The sequence below is a fragment of the Pseudorca crassidens genome, chromosome 1 (assembly GCF_039906515.1).
Source record: "Pseudorca crassidens isolate mPseCra1 chromosome 1, mPseCra1.hap1, whole genome shotgun sequence".
In the NCBI taxonomy this organism is placed as follows: domain Eukaryota; kingdom Metazoa; phylum Chordata; class Mammalia; order Artiodactyla; family Delphinidae; genus Pseudorca; species Pseudorca crassidens.
The window spans coordinates 115,936,367-115,961,573 of record NC_090296.1 but is presented as its reverse complement, the minus strand read 5'-3'; the positions used below and the strand labels follow the sequence as shown (position 1 = coordinate 115,961,573).

The 25,207-nt window shown below is 44.6% G+C and overlaps 1 long non-coding RNA gene across 3 annotated transcripts in view; it reads right to left on the bottom strand.

Moving 5' to 3' along the window:
- Positions 1-25,207, bottom strand: part of LOC137231258 (uncharacterized) — an 87,841-nt gene that overhangs the window by 6,398 nt on the left and 56,236 nt on the right. Inside the window, exons 7-9 of one of the 3 annotated variants that reach the window (XR_010946435.1) lie at positions 9,674-9,773; positions 8,131-8,284; positions 447-2,646 (exon numbers count right to left, since the gene is read on the bottom strand). This is a non-coding gene — a long non-coding RNA (uncharacterized lncRNA). The remainder of the gene's footprint in view (positions 1-446; positions 2,647-8,130; positions 8,285-9,673; positions 9,774-25,207) is intronic. The other 2 variants (XR_010946430.1, XR_010946432.1) reach the window with 2 other exon arrangements.

The following is a 25,207-nucleotide window of genomic DNA, read 5'->3' as shown; positions in this document are numbered from 1 at the left end:
TGTACCGCAAAAAAAAAAAAAAAAAAAAAAAAAAAAAAAAACCACACATTCAAGTAGCGCAGAGCTATGTAGAGGAAAAAATTAAAGTCTGTAGAATGACTCTTTCATTCCCCCAAACTCCCCAAACATGAGCCCCATTTTAAGGAATCTCCAAGTACCTGCTTCCCCCTTCTCAGTGGACCCCAAGAGGAGTCCCTAGAGTGAAAGGACAGAGGGGACAGAGTAGGGGAACTCCAAATGCTGTTCCAGCTGAAACAGAGCAGAGGGGAAAGCAGGGCTGCCTCATGCTGCACCCGGACACCCGGGCAATAGGGAGGTGGTGAAAAGCAGGGGAGGTGGGGGTCAGGGGAGAGAGAGAGAGGAAATTAAAGTCCCCTGTACTCCTCCATTCCACCCGTCTTACTTCCTCCCAGAGGTAGCAACTGTTACCACATTTTCTTACTCACTCGAAGTGGCAGATAATCAGATGAGAAATTGGATGTTATTTTCCTGCAGGCATCTTATGAAAACACAAGAGACCTATTTTGCTCCTCGTCCTCTCAAGTAGGCAAATCTGCTTGGAGCCCTGGAGGACCAGGGCTTACTTCCCCGTTGTCCTCCTCTGTAGAAAGGGCAGGACCCAACCAGGACCCTGCTCTACAGGGCAGGAGCTCTGTTTACTTTCTTTCCTTTTTTAAAAAAAAAATATTTATTTTTGGCTGCGTTGGGTCTTCGTTGCTGCACGTGGGCTTTCTCTAGTTGCTTGGAGCGGGGTCTACTCTTTGTTGTGGTGCGTCGGCTTCTTATTGCAGTGGCTTCTCTTGTTGCAGAGCACGGGCTCCAGGCGCGCCGGCTTCAGTAATTGTGGCTCACGGGCTCTAGAGCGCAGGCTCAGTAGTCGTGGCACACGGGCTTGGTTGCTCCGCGGCAGGTGGGATCTTCCCGGACCAGGGATCGAATCTGTGCCCTCTGCATTGGCAGGTGGATTCTTAACCACTGGGCCACCAGGGAAGCCCTCTGTTTACTTCCTTCTCATTTCTCCCACACTTAGAGCTTGGAATATTGTAAGCGCTCAGTAAATATTTTTGAGTGAATGAAATTTCTTGTCTCTCCTCAGATGGAGATTCCTTTCTTGCCACTCAATGATCCCCAGCTGGAGCCTATGGTCTTGCTCGTGCACTCTGAGATAGGGGAGCACGTGATGGAGCTGGAAAAACAAGGCTAACCTCGTTAGGTTTGGAGACAGAGAACCTATGTGTAATTTCCTGCTCAGCCACTAGCTGTGGGCTGGAGAGAAGTGGTAGATATCGTGGTGAATCACCCAGAGCTCTCTGCAGGGCTCAAGCTGTGCTTCCCCCAGCAGCTGGTAGTGCTGAAAGTCAATTGCTCTCAGCTGAGTCCTGTGGGGGAATTGCCCTTGGCTGAAAAGGACCACCTGTCTCAAGCCCAAGCACTGCCTCCCTACAGGAGTACAAAGGCTCGGCCCCCTCTTGGCAGCAGAGACGATCCTGAAGAGGCACCCCAGCTCCAGAGCGATGTGCGGGGCTGTCCAAGGCCTACGTGATGCATCACAGCCCAACCTTCCTCTCTGCCCAGTCCCGCCTTCTTCACTCCCTGTGGGGTGCCCATCCTGAGAGCACTTCCCAATCAGCTCCCTGCACGTCACTCTGCCACAGAGCCTGCTTCCCAGGGAACCCAAAATGCAGCAAGAGGCCACTTAATTTCTCTGTTCCCAGGCTCCTTAGCTACGCAACACAGGTATTAGAGAAGACAGGCTTTGACGTCAGACAGACGTAGATTTTAATCCAAACCCACCAACTGTCAGCTCTGCGTTAACGGTCGGCTTATTTAACCTTTCTGATACATACACCTCTAGTGGCCTATATCATATCCCCTCAACTTACCTGTGATACAGCTACATGGAAGCTCAGGCTCACCTGTGCTGGCAGTGTTCCACCATTTGTTCTTTTTTTTTTTTAATTTAATATTTATTTATTTTCTTTCTTTTTTTGGCTGCCTCGGGTCTTAGTTACGGCACACGGGATCTTTGTTGAGGCATGTGGGATCTTTTTGTTATGGTGCGCAGCCTCTTAGTTGCGGTGCTCAGGCGTCTCTCTAGTTGTGGTGTGCGGGTTTTCTCTCTCTACTTGTGGCGCTCAGGCTCCAGAGTGCAGGGGCTCTCTAGTTGAGGCACGCAAGCTGAATAGTTGTGGTGTGCAGGCTTAGTTGCCCCGCAGCATGTGGGATCTTAGTTCCCTGACCAGGGATCGAACCCGCATCCCCTGTATTGGAAGGCGGATTCTTTACCACTGGACCACCAGGGAAGTCCCCACCATTTGTTCTGTACATCCTCTACTTTGGAGGGGATGTCCCCAGGCCACTCGACCTCTATACGCTTCACTGATCTGTCGGACCCTAAATCTCGGTAGGATTTATATCCTCCTCTCTAGATTAAATGCAACATACTTGTCACTTCCTGCTTATCCGGTCACATTAACGGGAGGTCATTGATACGGTGCATTCATGTGCTGCTCTATGGAGTGTCCAGATGGTCCAGGTCCCTTCAGTCTCCATTATGCTAGAAGGTGGGGGAGTTAACATAGCCCCGACGCAAGACACAAATGCATCCTATCCTCTGCTCCGTGTGTATTGCTTTGATTCTCCTTTCTGATAGGGATAGAAAAGAAAGCAAGAAACAGGTCGACGGGCATGCACCATGTATTGGCGGCTCCAGCAAAGATACCCTACTTGGCAAAACAGCAACAAATGGGGCTCCTGCTTGGTTAGGGTTGTGGGAGTTTACTCCTCATCAGCCATTTTATCCAGTTTTTGTAGGGGCCTGATGGGTGACTTAAATGGGAATGTGACAGAGACCACCATCCCTACATTCTTTCATCGTTGAGGGTGGCACTAATTCCTGCCATTCCCCCTGGGATACAGTCTTGTATTTGATTAACCATCTTGGCCAGGGAGAAGGAGCATTTTAGAGACTTCGATTGGCTTTCCTTACTGTACTAGCTCTTATTCCATAGAAGGAACCAATGTTGGGGTTCTACCAAGTATATGTATTCCAATACACACCCAGGAACAGATATATAACCACAGTGGACCCATGAACTCAATGTGAGCTGGAGCAAGGCCAGGTCTCCATTATTCCCTGGCCCCCTCACTCCAATGGGGGGCATGACGGCACTTTGGGGTCACCAGATACCAATGCCAATTCAGACCCTGTGGTCAAAAATTCTTCCAAGTCTTGGCTATTCCTCCTTTCTCATGCTCAGTTACACAAGTAAATGGTCATGGATTCTTTTTGGAAAGGACTTGGGGGGAATACTACTGAATACACTTGCCATGACGTTGCATGTCCTATAGCCAATGGCTCAGGTCCAGAAATGGGTGAAGGAATCATGACATTTCACTGGGGGTGGCTGCTTCAGCCCCCGATCATCCATCCTTGATTTCTTTTGATTGTTTAAATTAAGCAATATACCGTTGGCCACCCATCTATCTTGCCTTTAAGAACACTGTGTTCTGCTAACCATCTCCATAGCCCTCTGTAGGTCAGGCCCTCCTGACTGCCGCTCAGATTTTTTTTTTCTTTTTAACTTTTTTTTTAATATATTTTATTGGAGTATAATTGCTTTACACTGTTGTGTTAGTTTCTGCTGTAGAACAAAGTGAATCAGCTATACGTATACATATATCCCCTCCCTCTTGCGTCTCCCTCCCACCCTCCCTATCCCATCCCTCTAGGTGGTCACAAAGCACGGAGCTGATCTCCCTGTGCTATGCGGCTGCTTCCCACTAGCTATCTATTTTACATTTGGTAGTGTATATATGTCCATGCCACTCTCTCACTTCGTCCCAGTTTACCCTTCCCCCTCCCTGTGTCCTCAAGCCCATTCTCTACATCTGCGTCTTTATTCCTGTCCTGCCCCTAGGTTCATCAGAACCATTTTCTTTTAGATTCCATATATATGTGTTAGCATACGGTATTTGTTTTTCTCTTTCGGACTTACTTCACTCTGTATGACAGTCTCTAGGTCCATCCACCTCACTACAAATAGCTCAATTTCGTTTCGTTTTATGGCTAATATTCCATTGTATATATGTGCCACATCTTCTTTATCCATTCATCCGATGATGGGCACTTAGGTTGCTTCCATGTCCTGACTATTGTAAATAGAGCTGCAATGAACATTGTGCTACACGACTCTTTGAATTATGGTTTTCTCAGGGTATATGCCCAGTAGTGGGATTGCTGGGTCATATGGTAGTTCTATTTCTAGTTTTCTAAGGAATCTCCATACTGTTCTCCATAGTGGCTGTCAATTTACATTCCCACCAACAGTGCAAGAGGGTTCCCTTTTCTCCACACCCTCTCCAGCATTTATTGTTTCTAGATTTTTTGATGATGGCCATTCTGACCGGTGTGAGGTGATACCACATTGTAGTTTTGATTTGCATTTCTCTAATGATTAATGATGTTGAGCATTCTTTCATGTGTTTGTTGGCAGTCTGTATATCTTCTTTGGAGAAATGTCTATTTAGGTCTTCTGCCCATTTTTGGATTGGGTTGTTTGTTTTTTTGATATTGAGCTGCATAAGCTGCTTGTATATTTTGGAGATTAATCCTTTGTCAGTTGCTTCATTTGCAAATATTTTCTCCCATTCTGAGGGTTGTCTTTTTGTCTTGTTTATGGTTTCCTTTGCTATGCAAAACGCTTTAAGTTTCATTAGGTCTCATTTGTTTATTTTTGTTTTTCCTTTTCTCTAGGAGGTGGGTCAAAAAGGATCTTGCTGTGATTTATGTCATAGAGTGTTCTGCCTATGTTTTCCTCTAAGAGTTTTATAGTGTCTGGCCTTACATTTAGGTCTTTAATCCATTCTGAGTTTATTTTTGTGTATGGTGTTAGGGAGTGTTCTAATTACAGTCTTTTTTTCTTTTTTTTTTTTTTTTTGGCTGTGTTGGGTGTTCGTTTCTGTGCGAGGGCTTTCTCTAGTTGCAGCGAGCAGGGGCTACTCTTCATCACGGCGAGCAGGCCTCTCCCTGTTGTGGCCTCTCTTGTTGTGGAGCACAAGCTCTAGACGCGCAGGCTCAGTAGTTGTGGCTCACGGGCCTAGTTGCTCCCAGACCAGGGCTCGAACCCGTGTCCCCTGCATTGGCAGGCAGATCCTCAACCACTGCGCTACCAGGGTAGCCCTAATTTCAGTCTTTTACATATAGCTGTCCAGTTTTCCCAGCACCACTTATTGAAGAGGCTATCTTTTCTCCATTGTATATTCTTGCCTCCTTTATGAAAGATAAGGTGACCATAAGTGTGTGGGTTTATCTCTGGGCTTTCTATCCTGTTCCATTGACCTATCTTTCTATTTTTGTGCCAGTACCAAACTGTCTTGATTACTGTAGCTTTGTAGGATAGCCTGAAGTCTGGGAGCCTGATTCCTCCAGCTCCGTTTTTCTTTTTCAAGATTGCTTTGGTTGTGTGGGGTCTTTTGTGTTTCTATACAAATTGTGAAATTTTTTGTTCTAGTTCTGTGAAAAACGTCATTAGTGGTTTGATAGGGATTGCACTGAATCCATAGATTGCTTTGGGTAGTAGAGTCATTTTCACAATGTTGATTCTTCCAATCCAAGAACATGGTACATCTCTCCATCTGTTTGTATCATCTTTAATTTCCTTCATCAGTGTCTTATAGTTTTCTGCATACAGGTCTTTTGTCTCCTTAGGTAGGTTTATTCCTAGGTATTTTATTCTTTTTGTTGCAGTGGTAAATGGGAGTGTTTCCTTAATTTCTCTTTCAGATTTTTCATCATTAGTGTATAGGAATGCAAGAGATTTCTGTGCATTAATTTTGTATCCTGCTACTTGACCAAATTCATTGATTAGCTCTAGTAGTTTTCTGGTAGCATCTTTAGGATCCTCTGTGTATAGTATCATGTCATCTGCAAACAGTGACGGTTTTACTTCTTCTTTTCTGATTTGGATTCCTTTTATTTCTTTTTCTTCTCTGATTGCTGTGACCAAAACTTCCAAAACTATGTTGAGTAATAGTGGTGAGAGTGGGCAACCTTGTCTTGTTCCTGATCTTAGTGGAAATGGTTTCAGTTTTTCACCATTGAGAATGACGTTGGCTGTGGGTTTGTCATATATGGCCTTTATTATGCTGAGGTAAGTTCCCTCTATGCCTACTTTCTGGAGAGATTTTATCATAAATGGTTGTTGAATTTTGTCAAAAGCTTTTTCTGCATCTATTGAGATGATCATATGGTTTTTATCCTTCAGTTTGTTAATATGGTGTATCACATTGATTGATTTGAGTATATTGAAGAATCCTTGCATTCCTGGGATATACCCCACTTGATCATGTTGTATGATCCGTTTAATGTGCTGCTGGATTCTGTTTGCTAGTATTTTGTTGAGGATTATTGCATCTATGTTCAACAGTGATGTTGGCCTGTAGTTTTCTTTTTTTGGCACATCTTTGTCTAGTTTTGGTATCAGGGTGATGGTGGCCTCGTAGAATGAGTTTGGGAGTGTTCCTCCCTCTGTTATATTTTGCAAGAGTTTGAGAAGGATGGGTGTTAGCTCTTCTCTAAATGTTTGATGGAATTAACCTGTGAAGCCATCCGGTCCTGGGCTTTTGTTTGTTGGAAGGTTTTCAGTCACAGTTTCAATTTCAGGGCTTGTGCCACTCAAATTTTGCTGCTCACTACAATCATTGCACCCACCTGGGTTCTCAAGGCTAAGCACTGCCACCTGATCTCTGTTATGTTGGCATTCTCTAATCCCTATGGGTATCAGAGAGCCCAGTTCTGTAATAGTGTCTCCTACTGTGCCCTCCCCCACACCAGCTCCTTCCTTACTGCCTCCCACAGAACAGAGTTGGCTGGTGGGTTTTCTGGCCTCATGTACCACAAACACTCTGACATGCCCACTCCTCTGGGTCTTTTGTTCTGCTCCTCCACCATCTGCCACGGCAGCTCTGACATTTCTATTTCACTTGTGTGGACCATGGCTTTTCCTATGCTTCTAAAATCCATCTTTAAAGTGCATTAGCACGACCTCCTGGGTTCCCGGCCAGGCTGTTAAATCCTGTACCACGGCAAAGTACTTCCATATCAACATCTGCTCTTATCCAACTTCACCTTCCTCCCCTCTTGATCCGGCCCCCTCAGGATTCAGTTCTGTGCACACTTCCTGCCTGAGTGTGTGAGCCAGATTCAGCATATAATCACTCTCCTCCCTAGCAGGCCCGGCCACAGCTGGCATCTGACTCTTGTTGTCCATCAGACAGATAAAGAGGAGGAGGTAGGCTACGAGAAAGACAAGCTTTATCTTGTAGGGCACCTGCCCCATTTGAAACGGAGTGCGATCTTCCTAGAAGGGGGACCGCTATTTGCCAAGAAGAAGTGGGTCACTGGGACTTCCCTGGTGGTCCAGTGGTTAAGACTTCGCCTTCCAAGGCAGGGGTGTGGGTTTGATCCCTGGTCGGGGAGCTAAGATCCCACATGCCTCAGGGCCAAAAAACCAAAACATCAAACAAAAACCATAAAGTCTTTAGTGTAATAAATTCACTAAAGACTTTAAAAATGGTCCACATCAAAAAAAAAAAAAAAAAGAAGTGGGTTACTTCTCCAGGCCCAGTGGGTTCAGAAGAATCTGAGAGGTCAAGGTTCTCCACTGCATTTATTCTTTTATGCCCAACCCTGGTCTCAGGTTCCCATCCCTTTCCTAACAGGGCTCTGACCTTGGCACACAAGGCCTGAGCACACAGGAAGATTCCATCTTCTCTGGAGCTCTGCTACTCTTCCCAGTAAGCCTTAAGCCTGGTCCTCCCTCTGCAGGCAGGATTTCCTCAAATGTTGCCCAGGAGGTCCTCCGGCTTTTGCCTTTTGCCTTTTGCCTAGGTGATTTTTCACTGAGAGTGTCATTACCCCTTGTGAGCAAATCAATGGGCTCAGCAAAGGCATTCATTTCTATAGTCCTTACGCTCACTACTTCCCTCGATCACTGAAGACATTGCACCAGCCAGTGTGATCTCTTCCACCCATGTCCCAGCCCAGTTCACAACAGTGAGTGAGTTTTAACAATCACGAGGTTACGGCTAACCTTACTTCTATACCAGTTATGGGGTCTTCACTGATACCTGGCTGGCAAATGATCCCTCTCCAAACTCCCATTTCTGCTTCCCAGGACCACTTCTGGCCCAAACTGTCTTGGTTTGGGTTCCCTGAAAACAGACTCTGAGATGGAGAATTGTCTGCAGAAGGTTTATCAGACAGTGCTCTTGGGAGATACACCTGTAAGTGAGAGAAGAGGATTGAAACCAGGGAGAAGCCGATCCCAATGTGGTTGCAACCGGGGCCTCAGCTGATCCTGCAGGGAGCTCTGAGCTGCGATGGCCCTTCAGAGGGTCCCAGAATGAGGCAAGGAGGCCGGGGCATGACATTCCCACAACAACCAGTTATTGGCTGCGGACTGCCCCATACGGGGACTGGGCCTCGCCTTGGTGGAGGCAACAATTTGTAGCCAGGACAAGCCCCAGCGAGGGAAGGAGCAGTGAGACACCAATAGCCAGTATTCCCAGCGGCTGGGAATGGGTTTGCGGGCCCTGAAGGGGGGCCCAGGAGGAACACTGCTACAACCTATCGTACTATCTCAGCAAGTTCTTGTGAGAACTGAATGAGAGAAAATGTGATAAGATCTTAGCGATATGCCAGGCACATAATTTTTTTTAAGGTAACTATTATTGTTTTTATGCATAATAATAATTATAGTTATAGTTTATACAATAATATTCAGCTGAACCATGTAAGTTGTCGACATTTAACCACATTTGACCTTTAAATATAGAGATTTCATATGGCTCATCCTGTTAATTAATAAGAACAATTAATCTAATATCCGTCCTACCTATCTTATAGGATTATTTGAAGATCACCTAGAGATGGGCATATGTAAAAATGCTTTGTAAAGAGAAAAACCCCAGGAATTCCCTGGTGGTCCAGTGGTTAGGACTCCACGCTTTCACTGCTGTGGGCCTGGGTTCAATCCCTGGGTTCCAGGGAACTAAGATCCCGCAAGCTGTGCATGTGGAAAAAAAAAAAGTTCTAATAAAATGTTGACACACTAGTTTATATTATCAACTTTTACTACTACAACATCTAAGAGAATGGCTCTGTTCAGGCTTCCCCAGCCAATGATAATAAGCTATCTTATCTCCTTTAAATACTCAAATTACAATTTACTTTGAACCCTACTGTCCCTCATGGGAACCCAGCCCCTGCAGAGTGTTCCAAGCTGTCTTGGAGAGCCCCTCAGTGCTGGGTTACACCAGCCCCAGAGCTCACCCTTTCTTTTCCTCTCCTCCAGCTTCGTCAGTGGGCCCCACACCCTCTGTGACCTCCCACCCAGCTGGGCCTGGCCATCCTCTGTGGGTGGCTGCCACCACTGAGCCCGCCACTGGCCTCCTCATAGCCACTCAGCCCCAAGCATGGCCGGGGCTCTTTTCTCAATGTATCATACTTAACAGAAACCAGGCACAGCCTCTAGAAGGAGCTAACAAAATTTAGGGGACCATGCAAGAAGAGCAAAACAAAGAGAAATACTCACAACCTTGACCGATATGGTTTCTCTCAGAGCCCACAGATCCCAGGCTGGTACCCAGATAATCTCACAGGGCCACCTACCTGGCCAGCCCTGGCTTGCTCCACATGGCAGGGCCCAGCCCAGCACCACCTCCAAGGTTTGCTTGGACCGTGTCTTCCATCATAGGGCAGACACAACTTTCTTAAAACAGGGAGAGGAGGAGGAGAGAGACAGAGACAGAAACAGAGACAGAGAGAGAGATAGAGAGAAACCTCCACGTCATTCCCAGGGCCCTGTCTCGAGTCCTCAATTTCTGCCCCAGGACAGTCTTCCTCCCAGGATGACTGGCAGTGGGTATTTTCCTTTAATGGCATTTACCCCCCTCCTAAGGCCGTGGCCTTGCTCTTTGCAAACAGCAGGATGGTTACAGGAATACAGAAAGTCCAAGATCAGTACGGTTCAGGATATTGTGTATATATCACGTGTGTCCAGCCCAGCCTGGTCCAGGCCCTTTTCACAGTTTCTGTTCCAGGTGACAATCAGGTTCAAATGTGCTTTCTGCGGTCCTCTGGATTGGAGTTCCCCCAATCTTCCAAAACATCCATTCAAAGCACCCACAGTTCCATAAAGAACAAGCAACAGTTGATGGCCCAGTGCCCTCTTGATCAAGACAGAACCAAGAAATCTTTCTCCACCCTCCACGCGCCCCAAAGAGCACAGTAACAGCCGAGTGCCAGGTGCATGCCCCCCCCACACACAAGACCCCTGCTCGCAGTAGCTTCCCCACCAGCAGAGGTAAAAGACATTATCTCGTCAGCCTATCCTCAGAGCCCCGGTTAACGGGACAAGGGCCCATCCATATGATGGAAGGCTGGGACAGCCCGAGCATGCTTTTTTTTGTGTGTGTGTGGTACGTGGGCCTCTCACTGTTGTGGCCTCTCCTGTTGCGGAGCCCAGGCTCTGGACGCACAGGCTCAGCGGGCATGGCTCACGGGCCCAGCCGCTCCACAGTATGTGGGATCCTCCCGGACCGGGGCACGAACCCGCGTCCCCTGCATCGGCAGGCGAACTCTCAACCACTGCGCCACCAGGAAAGTCCCCCCTGAGCATGCTTTTTGTTATGTGCTGCGAGAGAAACGTGGTTGTCAGCTTCTGAAATAGCTCCCAGTGATCCCAGCCTCCCGGGATTTACACCCTTGTGTGATCCCCTCCTTGCGTGTGCGGAGGGGTGTGGTGGTTGGAGGGCTGGTGGAGAACAGCCAGACCTAACGCCTTCTTCCAACAACTAGAATACAGCAAAGGCAAAGGAGGTCACTCGGAAACTGGGCTCTAAAAGCCTGGGGCCTCTAGCTTGCTCACTCTCTTCCTTCTCAGGGCACTTGATGATGTAAGCTGCCGCGTTGGAGAGGCCATGTGGCCAGGACCTGAGAGGGGCTAAGCCAAGGGTCCAGCAGCTCCCGAGGAACTGAATCCTACCAGCAGCCCCATGAGTGAACTCGGCATCTGATTCCATTCGACACCTTGATGGCAGCCTGGGAGCGGCCTTGAGCTGAAGACCCAAGTATGCGGCTGCGACCTACAGAAACTGAGATGTAAATGTTGTTGTCACAAGCCACTAAGTTTGGAAGTAGTTTGTTATGTAGCAAGATAATTAGGATGGGAATAATCTTCAAGATGTGTTCTTAAGTAGAAAATTCAAGGTGCTGAAAAGGTGCGTTACATGTTATTATTTGTATAAAAGGGAGAAATATTTCCATTATGTGTATGTGTGTGTGTGTGATCCATATATATGTATATCCACATATATATTCGCTTCTATATGCATAAAATATCCCTGGAATGATATACATTAAATTCAGAATTTGGGTTGCTTCTAGGGAGAAGACCTAATGTTTGGGGGAGGGAGAATTTTCACTGCATACCTTTTAGATCTTGTATCATGTGAAACTGTTGACTCTTCAAAAAGTAAGCACAATATTTTTTTGAAAAGAATCAGTCAATAAACCACCCAGGAAAAACAAAATGAAGATAAAGTTTTTCAAAAAGCAATTAATCAAACTTCAAACTGAGGAGCTATTACCAATTTTGTACCTGCCTCTTATCCCCCATAACCAAGTGCTGTCAACTCTCCTTTCAGAATATCTCAAATCTGTCCCACTTCCTTTTTTTAACTTATTATTTTACTTTTAATACAATTTTTAAATGTCACACTCCATTTACAGTTATTACAAAATACCGGGCATATTCCCCATGTTGTGCAATACATCCTTGTAGCCTATCTTACACCCAATAGTTTGTACCTCTTAATCCCTCATCCCTGTGTTGCCCCTCCCTCCCCTCTCCCCACTGGTAACCACTAGTTTGTTCTCTATATCTCTCAGTCTGTTTCTTTTTTCTTATATTCATTAGTTTGTTGTACTTTTTAGATTCCACATATAAATGATATCATACAGTATTTTTCTCTTTCTGTCTGACTTGTTTCACTTAGCCTAATGCCCTCCAAGTCCATCCACGTTGCTGCAAATGGCAAAATTTCATTCTTTTTATGGCTGAGTAGTATTCCATTGTATACATGTGCCACATCTTCTTTATCCATTCATCTGTTAATGGACACTTAGACTGCTTCCATATCTTGCCTATTGTAAACAATGCTGCTGTGAACATTGGGGTGCATGTATCTTTTCAAATTAGTATATTTTTTTCAGACACATACACAGGAGTGGGATTGCTGGATCATATGGTAGTTCTATTTTTAGCTTTTTGAGAAACCTCCATACTGTTTTGCCATAGTGGCAAAACATTCCCACCAACATTCCCACCAACAATATATTAGAGTTCCTTTTTCTCCACACCCTCCCAACGTTTGTTATTTGTGTTCTTTTTGATGACAGCCATTCTGACAGGTGCACAGTGATATCTCATTGTGGGGTTTTTTTGTTGTTTTTTTTTTTGCTGCACGCGGGCCTCTCACTGTTGTGGTCTCTCCTGTTGCGGAGCACAGGCTCCGGATGCGCAGGCTTAGCGGCCATGGCTCATGGGCCCAGCCGCTCCACGGCATATGGGATCCTCCTGGACCGGGGCACAAACCCGTGTCCCCTGCAGGCGGACTGTCAACCACTGCGCCACCAGGGAAGCCCTCATTGTGTTTTTAATTCTGTCCCACTTCTCTCTTTCCATCGTCACTCCGACGAACTACCCTGGACCAAGCCACAAGCATCTTTTCCCTGGCCTATTGCAATAGCTTCCTAACCATTCTCCCTGCTTCCTTCCCCACCTCCTTTCTTGATCACATTGCTCCCCTTCATACTGGAATTTTCAGGCCAAATTTTCACTTTCTCTTTTAAAGTGAATTTTGGTATAGGTGATAGCTACCAATTATAGAAATACTCTTTCAAAAACAAAGAGAGAAAGGAACTTTTATGTACTAGGTGCTTATGTAAAGCAGACTTTACATATATTATGCTGTTTACTCTTCATAACAGCCCTATGGTGAGGGCATAATTACTGTCCCCATTTTACGGATGAAGAGAGTTGAGGTCAAGGAGGCTGCAGTATGTGTCCACGGGGATTGTCTGCTCAGCACCCCCTTCTCCTGGGAATGATCTTTTCCTATTGTAGGAGCTGCCATCATCTGCAATTATCCTGCCTCCAGGCCACAGCTGATTAGTTCAAGAGCAGGTATCTGACCCAGTCTGGGCAGCAGAGCACTCCCTGTCCTACAGGGATCCCTTCTCCAGCTGCTAACAACTGCAGAAAGACCCAGTAATCCAGATCAGAGAGGAGCCTTTGATGCCCATCACCCTCAACTGAGAAGATGTTGAACTGTGGTAGTCAAAATTCCCTGGATTTGGACCAGGGAACCTGGCTACTACTCCGCCTTCTGGCCTGAAGTCGAGTTTGTCACTTTCTCTGCACTTTGGTACCGTGTTTGTAAAGTAACAGGGTGGGGACCAGCAGAGTGCTTCAGATTGGAGGGGATGATCTCCAAGGACCCTAACTCTTCTGTGTGACCTTGGGAACTGCGTTTCCCCACTCTGGGCCTCAGTTTCCTCAACTATAAAACGAGAGTTGGAGATGGCAGTGGGGGTGAAAGTGGGGAATGGGTGAGACAAGCTCTAGAAGGACTTTCCAGTTCAAAAAGTCACGGGCCATCACATCAGAGGTAAGTGGCTGCCCTCCTTCTCAACAGGAGAGACGTCTTTCCCCCTAACTTTTGGCTGAGCCCCTCTTTAACAAGAGGATGGTGGACCCTCTAATCTGGGACTTCTGACTCGGAAGGGGCCAATCTCACTCAGAACAAATGAACCACAGAGACAAAAACCATCTGTGGTGTGGTGGAGACCCTGCCAGAGGCCTCTTAGCAGCCTGCCTCTCGCCAAGACCCCCAGCCCCAGCCCTCTTGGCAACCCCTGTCCCTCCAGATTTGATTAAATTTTACAGTTCCCATCATGCACTTGGGCCTTCTGCTGCGAGGGTACTAGCTGCTCTTAAGAGTTCTTTATACAACTCCACTTGGGCTGTCAGCCACCAAATTCTTCCTGCTCATGCATTACTTAGATTAGCTAAGGATGTTGGCATTTAGAGCCAAACGCCGACATTTATCTCGAAGGCGGCCTCATGACAGCCATGGCTGTTCTTTCAGTACAGCACTCCTCTGCAGACTGTTCATTGTAATGTAAGGTGCTACACAAGCTCTCACTATATCTATAATTCGGCATATTTTTATGATTAGCTGACTAGGAGTACATACATTCCACCATTGGCCTCTGGCATATGAATTGGTCCAGGAGACAAGGCATCAGATTCCAACCACTTTTGTTCCCCAGCTCCTTTTCAGATGACCCCACCTTGCCTCTCGGCTGAGATAGAGCACGTCTAGTGCCCTCCACTGCCCAGGATGCTGAGAGGCCCTTACACTTGTATGACATTTGAGAATGTACGAAACTTTCACTGACTCCTCATACTTCCGTGGTTGCTACTTTACAGATGAGGAAACAAGGTCTTGCAAAGGAAATCTTTGTCAATTATAATGCAAAGCACAGAATGTTAATGATTTTCATTAAGCAGGCAAATTTCTTAACTTTGAGTCTAGGGCTCTTCCCACTATACCACAAATGTCTATTGTTTATTGAAAGGAAGCCAACTTTGAGAAATGGATGCCCTACCCAAGATGGTCCATACCAGATGTTAGGACAAGGCTCAGCTACTATCATAAAGAGATCTGATAAAACCACGGGTTAGGGGGCAAAAGAGTCTATTTTTCTCTCATGTAATAGTCCATGATGGCTGGCAGCTCAGTAGCACACAGTTTGTCAAGACCCAGCTTCCTCCCAAGTTCTTGCTCTGCCATGTCTGGAGCCCATTTATGAACTCTTTGCAAGACTGAAGCTGGTTTTGCAGCCACATCTGGGTTGCAGCTGGTGGGAAGGGAAAAGAGGAGGAAACACGTCCATAATTTTAAGGCCTGAGCCCCCCAAAGCTACATATCATTACCACTCACATTCCAGTGGAGAGAATTTGGTCACATGGCTACCCTTAACTACAAGGGGGGAAGGAAAGTATGATCTAGCTATGTGCCCAGGAAAGAAGGGAGATGGATTTGGTGGGGTGACTAGCAGAATCTCCCACACAAAGCACTGAAAGGCTCCAACTATTCCTCATACTTTCTTTGACCTCCTCCCAAGAAAATAACTCTCTCTCGGGGCTTCCCTGGTGGCGCAGTGGTTGAGAGTCCACCTGCCGATGCAGGGGACACGGGTTCGTGCCCCAGTCTGGGAAGATCCCACATGCCGCGGAGCGGCTGGGCTCGTGAGCCATGGCCGCTGGGCCTGCGCGTCCAGAGCCTGGACTCCGCAACGGGAGAGGCCACAACAGTGAGAGGCCCGCGTACCGCAAAATAATAATAATAATAGTAACTCTCTCTCTCTCACTCACCTCCTTGTATCTAACAACCAACCACTTAAGGGCCACCTCTGCATTTTGAAGGCCCTTTGGTCTTCTAGCAATCACTTTTTTTCTTGGTGCCAATTTTAAATACAGTTTTATTTAAGACATTGCATTTTCCGCTTATAGTACAGTGCTTATAAAGTGCAGTGTTATTTCCTCTCCCTGTGCACATATCCACATTCAAGTATCAAGAATGACCAGTTATTTACCATAGCAGCTCAACTTTAAAAGTGCCATGGAATTTGGGGTCCTTCAATGTTTTGTGTGGAACAATGCTAAATCTGCATGCTAGGTTGGCTTAATCAACCTCTTCAGTGGTGGGCCCAGGAGAGGCACCACCAGATGGAGGAGCTCTGCCACCAGGGAAGCCCCCATGCATGCCTCCTGCACTCTGGTATAGCTTGGTAATGATGGGGTTGCAGACTCTTTCCGGCTTCTTTTACTGTTCAAATTCTTCCTTCTCTGCATTCTGGTTCTTATCAAGCCAGTTAATTATTTCATTACACTTATCAAGACTCTTCTGTTTTTCCTCATCATTGATCTTGCTTTGGAGTTTTTCATCTTCAACAGTAGCTTTCATGTTGAAAGCAGAGGATTCAAGCGAATTCTTAGAAGACACCTTGTCCCGCTGAAGCTCATCTTCAGCTTTGTACTTCTTTGCTTCCTGGACCAGTAGCAATGATTATTTCAATATTTTTTCATTCTTTCAATTACCATCCATCCTCTATAATGAGCACCTAATAGTATCATCTTTAATCCTCAAAATACCCCATTAAGAGAGTGTCCTTGTCCTCCTTTTTATAAGTGAGGTAATTGAGACTCCGGAAAATTGAGTGGCTGATCCAAGGTAGAGTCAGAATTTGAACTCGGTTCTGTCTGACTCCAAAGCCCAAACTGTTTCTGCTACATCATAATAATCCCAGATTGATGTATTTTCTTTGTCACTATAGCTTTTCTTCTTATCCAGAAACTGGGTACTGGTCTTCAGAAGGTGTTTCTGGATAAGAAGAAACACCTTCTGAAGACTGGGTACTGGTCCAAAAGTAAGGTCTGAGGGACCACAAGAGACAGGCTGATGAGGATTTGAGGCCTCTTTTTAGACCCCCTGCATTGCCATGGGAACAGCGTGGGGCCCCAGGATAGTAGCATAATGGAGCATCTTTTTTTTCAGGCCTGTGCTGCAGTTGCCACCCGGAAACTCTCCAGGGCTGTGACCCAGACTCTTCACATTAAAAATAGTTCTTTTTTTTTAAAAAAAATTTATTTATTTGACTGCACCGGGTCTTAATTGCGGCACGTGGGATCTTCATTGCTGCGTCCGCGGGATCTTCACTGCCATGTGCGGGATCTTTTTTTTTTTTTAGTTGCGGCACGCAGGATCTTTTAGTTGCGGCACGCAGGATCTTTTAGCTGCTGGCATGAGAACTCTTGGTTGCAGCGTGTGGGATCTAGTTCCCATCGAATCTGGGCCCCCTGCATTGGGAGCGTGGAGTCTTAGCCACTGGACCACCAAAACCAAAGCACGTGTTTTGGTTCCAGATATTGTTTTACAGAAAAGACTAATCGAATAAGAAAAACTTTTTTCAAAATCTTGGAAAAGCCCACTTCTCTTATAACCCATGGACCAACATGACTTTCAGCCCATGTCCATTGTGGTTTTAGACAATCTTGTAATTAACTTCTAGGATGTTGATACTAGACCCAATGGCAAGGAGGAGGGACCGTGTGTTTAATGTCTTTGTGTGACAAACTTATTCTCTATCTGATCAGTCAGCATAGGCAGAGTCCCTAATTCCAAACTAGATGGAACTTCAGGGTTATCTAGAATGAGGCCCATACAGGGCTGCCCTTTTTTCTTACTGTATCCATCCCATCCTTGGACCCATTCACTCCCAAGTCACCACTGTACTTCTGGGCTGCACCTGAAACCTCAACATTTTTCTTTCAACTCAACCGACATCTTTTTCTTGAAAACCTTCATCTGTTGGCCCTGGTGTTCCCTCTTGTATCATCTAAAGCAAATCTAATTCCCCTCCCATGTGACAACTCTTTACATATCTAAAGATATAGCCCTGTCTCCCAGAAGTTTCTCTTCCTTGAGTGAACATCCCAGCTCCTTTAACTTTTTCCTGGATAATAGCTCTTAGTTTCCTAATCCCACAAGCAGCCTGGTCCTCCCTCTGCAGAAGGGATTTCCTTTTATGCTGCCTCGGAGGCAACCCATTTATCATTTTGTCCATCTCCCTTATATTGGTCAGGAATAGAAATCCAACTCAAATCAAAGTAAGACTAATAACAAATAAGGGAAAGGGGTTGACAATTTATTGACTCACAAAGCTGACAATTCCAGGAACTAGATCTTTGCCTTCAGGCATGGCTGGATCCAGGGAATCAATGTTATCAGGACTCAGTGTCATTTTGCTCATCTCTTAATTCTGTTTTCTTCTGTGTTGCCTTCATTCTCAAACACAAACCTTCAATGCAGTAGGTCATAATGACTCAAGGCTAACATTCTCGCAGTTCTACACCCTCAGCGGAGTGGCTGCATTTCTCCCCATGATTGCAACAAAAGTCCCAGCCCTGGGTCTTATTGGCTGCTTGTGTTTCCTAGAAGCCAGAGGATAAGACGGATCCCTCAGAACCACACAGACTGAGAGTGGGGAAGGGAGACTCCCCAAAGGAAAATCTCATTGCTATTATCAGAAAAAGCAGAATACAGAAGAGAGCATAGGCAAAACATTCTCTGACATAAATTGTACCAATGTTTTCTTAGGTCAGCCTCCCAAGGCAAGAGAAATAAAAACAAAAATAAACAAATGGAACCTAATCAAACTTACAAGCTTTTGCACAGCAGAGGAAATCATTTTTTAAAAAAAATGAAAAGACAACTACAGACTGGGAGAAAATATTTGCAAATGATGCACCCGAAAAGGGCTTAATCTCCAAAACAGACAAACAGCTCATACAACTCAACAACAACAACAAAAACAACCCAGTCAAAAAATGGGCAGAAGACCTTAATAGACATTTCTCCAAAGAAGACATACAGATGGCCAGTAGGCACATGAAAAGATGCTCGACATTGCTAATTGTTAGAGAAATGCAAATCAAAACTACAATGAGGTACCACTTCACACCAGTCAGAATGGCCAACATTAAAGAGTCTACAAATAACAAATGCTAGAGAAGGTGTGGGGAAAAGGGAACCCTCCTACCCAGTTGGTGGGAATGTAAGTTGGTGCAGCCACCATGGAAAACAGTATGGAAGTCCCTCAGAAAACTAAAAATAGAATTACCATATGATCCAGCAATCCCACTCCGGGGCATATATCCAGACAAAACTATAATTCAAAAAGATACATGCACCCCTATGGTCATAGCAGCACTATTCACAATAGCCAAGACATGGAAACAACCTAAATGTCCATTGACAGAGGAATGGATAAAGAAGATGTGGTACATGTATACAATGGAATACTACTCAGCCATAAAAAAGAACTAAATAATGCCATTTGCAACAACATGGGTGGACCTAGAGATTATCATACTAAGTGAAGTAAGTCAGACAGAGAAAGACAAATACCATATGATATCACTTATATGTGGAATCTAAAATATGGGAAAATGAACCTATCTACAAAACAGAAACAGACTCACAGACATAGAGAACAGACTTGTGGTCGCCAAGCGGGGCAGGGGAAGGGAGAGGGATGGACTGGGAGTTTGGGGTTAGTAGATGCAAACTACTACATTTAGAATGGATAAACAACAAGGTTCTACTGTATAGCACAGGGAACTATATCCAATTTCCTGGGATAAACCAAACCATAATGGAAAAGAATATAAAAACAATGTATATATGTGTATAACTGAGTCTTTGCTGTACAGCAGAAATTAGCACAACATTGTAAATCAACTATACTTCGAAAAAAAAAAAAAGGAAAGAAAAAGGGGAGTAAATGATGGGTACAAAAATACCAGTGAAAACAGATATCCACTCCATCATTTTTACCCTCTCAGCTACATGGATTTCACTATCTTATCTTTCCATCCTCCAGAGTGTTCAGCACAGTGGGAGCTAAAAATTGCTTGCTGAATGTACAAATCACGCTCAGAGAAGAAGGCCAGCTCTTTGCAAAAAAAGGAAATTGCCCCAGCAGGAGGCAAGTTACTCAACAAATATTTATTGATACTTACTCTGTGCCCAGGGACTGCTCTAGATGAACAAGCAAAACAGACAGAGCTCTTGCCCCCAAGGACCTTACCTTCCAGTGGGGGGTGGAATGGGAGACAATAATGATCATAAGCAAATGCACAAACAAATAGACAAAATGCAGGTGATATGAAATTCTGACACATGCTACAACATACATGAACCTGGAAGAAATTACGCCAAGTGAAATAAGCCAGACACAAAAGAACAAACACTGTGTGATTCTACTTATATGTGGTCACTAGAGCAGTCAAATTCATAGAAACAGAAAGGAGAATGGTGGGTAGCAGGGGTTGGGGGAGGGGTGAATGGGGAGTTAGTGTCTAATGGGTACAGAGTTCCAGATGGGGAAGATGAAAAAGTTCTGGAGAGGGACGGTGGTGATGGTTTGACAGCAAAGTGAACGTACTTATTGCCACAGAACTGTACACTTTAAAATTGTTAAAATGGTAAATTTCCCATTAGGTACATTTTACCACACTTTTTTTTAAAAAGGCGGGTGATAATAAACAAAAGCAAGAAAAGGGAAATAGGAAATGCCCTGGAGAAGAAAATGTTATTTTATATGAAGGGTCAGGAAAGCTCTTTCTGATGGGCTGGACATTGAAGTAGAGTCCTGAATGAGGCAGGGGGTGGCCCACTGACTATGCAGGATGGGGGGTCAGGGGAGAATGTGCAATGGCCCTGAGGCAGAAGTTATGGGCTTGGTAAGAACAGTGAGGAGGCGACTGCAGCTGCGACCCTGAGAACAGGGGAGAATAGCCAGGGCTGAGATCCAGGGGTATCTGGGGCTAGATCTCACAGGGCCTTAATGGCCACAATAAGAGCTTTGGGTTTTACTTTAAGGAGCTGGGAAGCCATAGAAAGAATAGCATAATATTACTACCCTCTCCCCTTTTGAAAAAAATTTCAAACATATGTAAAAGTAGGGGAAGTAGGATAATATATACTAGTGAAATCGAGCAGGACCCTGTGGGGCTCCTGGGCACGGAAACCTTTCTGTCCCCTGTTTCTTATTTGTTGGGAACAGATTCCAGACTCCATGACCTTCACTGAGTCCCAAAGGGCAGATTCAAACAGTTGCTAATCAGGGAAGGGAGGGGATGCAGAGACAAGCGGGGAGCAGCCGAGAAATAATAGTGTAGCCTTGGGACAGGGTCCTGGTTCACTTCAAGGGATACACATAACAATATCTTTTGAGCTCTTTACAGAACTAAAACCCTCAACAAATGGAAGGTGTTAGCATTCTTCATTCCAGGGAAGACCACCTGAGGCCAGATTAAAGGAGTGCAGGCCCTGCACACACCATAATCTTATCAGCAACCCTGCCCTTGAACTAGAGCTATAAAACTCCTCACCAAAGCATCCCGGGTTGGGACACACAGATTTTCCAGGGCATGAGACTGCTGTGTCCCCTTTTGCCTGGCAAAGCAATAGAGCCATTCTTTTCTACTCCACCCAAAACTCTGTCTCCAAGATTCGATTCGGCCGGCACTGGTGAATCAAATCACAGAGGCAGAGTTTTTGGTATCACTACCACCTGGATTTAATAATTATTAACATTTTGCCATGTTTGCTTCATCCTTTTTTTTCTTTTGCTGAGTTTTTGAAAGCAAATTTTCAGACATTGTGACATTTCATCCTAATTCAATATGCATCTCTAGAAAATGAAGACATTTCCTACATAACCGTAAGTCTGTTCCTAACAAAATTAATGATTCTTTCATATCTGTATTCAAATCTCACCAATTGTCCCCAAATTGGTTTAACTCGGGATCAGACATTGCATTTGTTAGTGTGTTTCCTAAAATTTTTAAAACTAGGACAGTTTCTCACCCCATTCCCCTTTTTATCATGCTTTGACTATCAAGGAGGTTAGGGCAGTGCCCTATGGAATGTCCACATTCTGATATTGTGACTTACATGTTTAAAGGCCCCCTCTTGCTTCTGTGTCAATAACAGACTATAAAGGGACAAGGGTGGAAGCCAAGAGACCAGTTGGGGGACGTCACTGCAGTAAGAACAAACTCTAGGCTCAGAAGGATAACAGTACAAGAATGGAAGCAATTGGGGGAAAGAGTTGTCAATATGTTAGGAGGGTGAAAAGCTGATAGAGGGATCCAGTCTGTCTTATCAGGGTAGCAGAAGCCAACTCTTAAGAGACTGATGATACCATGAGAAGCAAGCCCATTCACCCTGTAGAAACTCAGAAAGGCTCAGTAACTGGGGGCACCAGGTAATGCAGAAGGCTAAAGCAAGAGGCTCAGTGGATAATGACACTTAAGGGTTTCCTCCAAAAAATACTCTCCCTGCTCTATTCCCTTCAGTGTGGCCCACCAGTTGATAACCCTCTCTATGAATACAGAACTTCCATAAAACTTTTCAGTGACTCACTCTTTAACAAAGATAGACAAAGATTTCCAGTAAGTTGAAGAAAGCCGCCAACATTAAAGACAGAATAAAACAAACAGAAAATAAGAGCTTGGAGGAAACAAGGACAATGCAGAGAGCAGAATGAAACGAAAAGTCCCCTCCATACTTAATATCTTCAGAAGAGTAAGAGAAGATCCTGTGAATGTATAAAAAGAACATGACGCTATAAAGACAACAAAGAACAAGACAGAGCATTGAGAAATCAAAAGTATGGTAGCTAGAATAAAAACAATTTAAATAGAAGGACTGGAAGTTATAGTCTAGGAAATTCCTCCAAAAGTAAATTAAAAAGAAAAAGGCAGAAAATAGAAAAAAATCCGATTAAGGGATCAGTCCAAGAGGTCTAAAAACCAATGAACTGGAGCTTCAGAAAGAAAGAACAGAGAAAGTGGAGAAAGGAAATTATAAAAGAAATATCACAAAGAAATTTCTCAGAACTAAAGGACATGAATGTTCAAATTGAAAGGGTCCACTGAGTGCCTGGCATAATGACTAGAAATTAGGCCTCACCAAGGTACATCATATGGAAATTGCAGAACACTAGGAACAAAGAGAAGAACATAAACACTTCTAGAGAAGAAAAAATAGAGTGCATACAAAGAACTGAGTATCCAAAAGGTATCAGACCTCTAACAATCTGTATGCTTTAAAATATTGAGGAAAAAAATGATTTCCAGTCTAGAATTCTACACCTTGCAAAACTATCATTCAAGAGTGGTGATAGATTAAAGACATTTTCAGATACACCAAATTTCAAAATTTTACCTCCCATGTACCCTTTCTCAGGAAGCTACTAGAGCATGTGCTCCAGCAAAATGAGGAAGTAAGTCAGAGAAGTAGACATGGGATCTGGGAAAAAGAGATCCAACACAGAAAAGAAGTTAAGTGGATTTCTCCTTTTTCCTAGGAGAAAGGACATCCTAGGATAAGAGCTGAGCCCAAGCCCAGAGGGAATACCCAGACCACATTGGAGCAGGAGGCTGAAGGGCTCTGGGAGGGGCTCCAGTACAACAATGGCATGTGTGGGCGGGGGTGGTGGGGAGAGACACTGATACACTCTCTGTTTAACTATGTAGAAAATTATCTGAGAAAGGCTGTTGAAGGTCAAAGAAATTATGCAAATGAAAAAAAGAATGAAATAGTTATTAAGTCCAGGTAAAAACAAAAGCTGCCTGAGAAAGGAAATAGGAACTGTCACATAGCATACTACTTGACTGAGCAGAGAATAGTATTTACTCAGTCACAATAATGCAGACATTGAATATTGATTTAACTGATAATTATGCTATAACTCTATTAGGATGACTTGGGGAGGATAAATAACTGCAGAGAGGGTAAATAAGAAAGGTACAGTCTTATCTGCTCTAACAAAAAATTAATGGGCAATGCTTAAAATTACAAATTAAGAAAATTAAGAAATGGAAGTTTAAGCAATTAGAACAAGCTACAGCGCACAGACCAAATCTGTTTTTGTAAATAAATCTGTTTTTGTGCATAAATCTGTTTTTGTAAATATAGTCGTATTGGGACATATCTCTACCCACTCATTTACCTATATTTCCTACGCTGCTTTCTAGGTACAAGGAGAGTGGAGTAGCTGCAACAAAGACTGTATGGTCCACAAAGGTGAAAACATTTACTACGTAGCCCTTTACAGAAAAGCTTTGCCCTTTTACAGAAAAGTAAACTGCTGATTTCGAATAACGGAGATAAATACATAAAGAAGTAGCCAAAGGGGTTAAGGGGTTGTCCTGGGATGCGGTCTTCTTGCGATGTCTCCAAATACTAGTTGACTAGTTGACTTTTAAAATTATGTACATTACTGCTTTCGATAAAAATAAAAAAATTGTTTTTGTTTTTTTTTTTAAAAAATTGTTTTTAAAGAGTTGTCCTGATGCCCCTGGAGGGACAGAGAGGGAGACACTGGGCTGACATCAGTGTTCACGCCTGAGCCTTGCCCTGCTGTCTGCTGTTCTTTGCCCGCTGTCCATCTAAATGGGGTTGAGTGAGTCAGAGCTGCCTGGCCAGAGTGTCACAGGAACTGGACACAGGACCATAGATATCAGACTTGGGAAGAACCACTTTGGGTCAGCCTCCTGCCTCAAGCCATTATGAGCATTGTCGATATAATCAGTGAGTGGCAGTGTAGTGGCACAGTGGTCTAAGCAGCTAAGAGCTCTACTGTTAGACTGCCTAGCGTCATAAAACGCAGGCTCTCCTCTAATTAGCTATGACGGGGTAAGTCATTTAATTTCCCTATGCCTCAGTTTTGTCATTGATTAATGGGGCTAATAATGCCTCCTTATAGTGTTGTGGCGAACTTAGTTCAACTAATACATGTTATGCTGAAAGCTCGGTGTCTCTACAGTCATGCCAAATCAAATCTCAGACACAGACTTTTGGGTAAAGTAGAAAAGAATAGGGACTTCCCTGGTGGTCCAGTGGTTAAGACTCCATGTTTCCAATGCAGGGGGCCCAGGTTCAATCCCTCGTCAGGGAACTGGATCCCGCATGCCACAACTAAAAGATGCTGCATGCCGCAACTGATACCTGGCGTAGCCAAATAAATAAATAAATACTAAAAAAAAAAAAAGAATAGCTTTATTGCTTTGCCAGGCAAAGGGGGACACAGTTGGCTCGTGTCCCTTAAAAACTATGTGTTTCAACACGGGATGGGGGGTGGGATTTGATGAGGAGTTTTATAGCAAACAATTCAAGGGTGGGGTTGCTGATAAGATTAGCCTGCACTCCTTTAATCTGGTCTCAGGTAATCTGATGAGTTTCTGTGGTTCCTTTAACCTGGCCTCAGGTGGTCTTCTTGAAGAGCTTCTCTTGTTCCTTTAATCTGGAATGAAGAATGCTGACATCTTCCATTTGTTGGGGGTTTTAGTTCTATAAAGAGCTCAAAGGTATTGTTATGTGTATCCCCTGAGCCCTGTCCCAAGGCTGCACTATTGTTTCTTGGGTGCTCCTTCCTTGTCTCTGCATCCCCTCCCTTCCCAGATTAGCAACTGTTTGAATCTGCCCTTTAGAACTCAGGGAA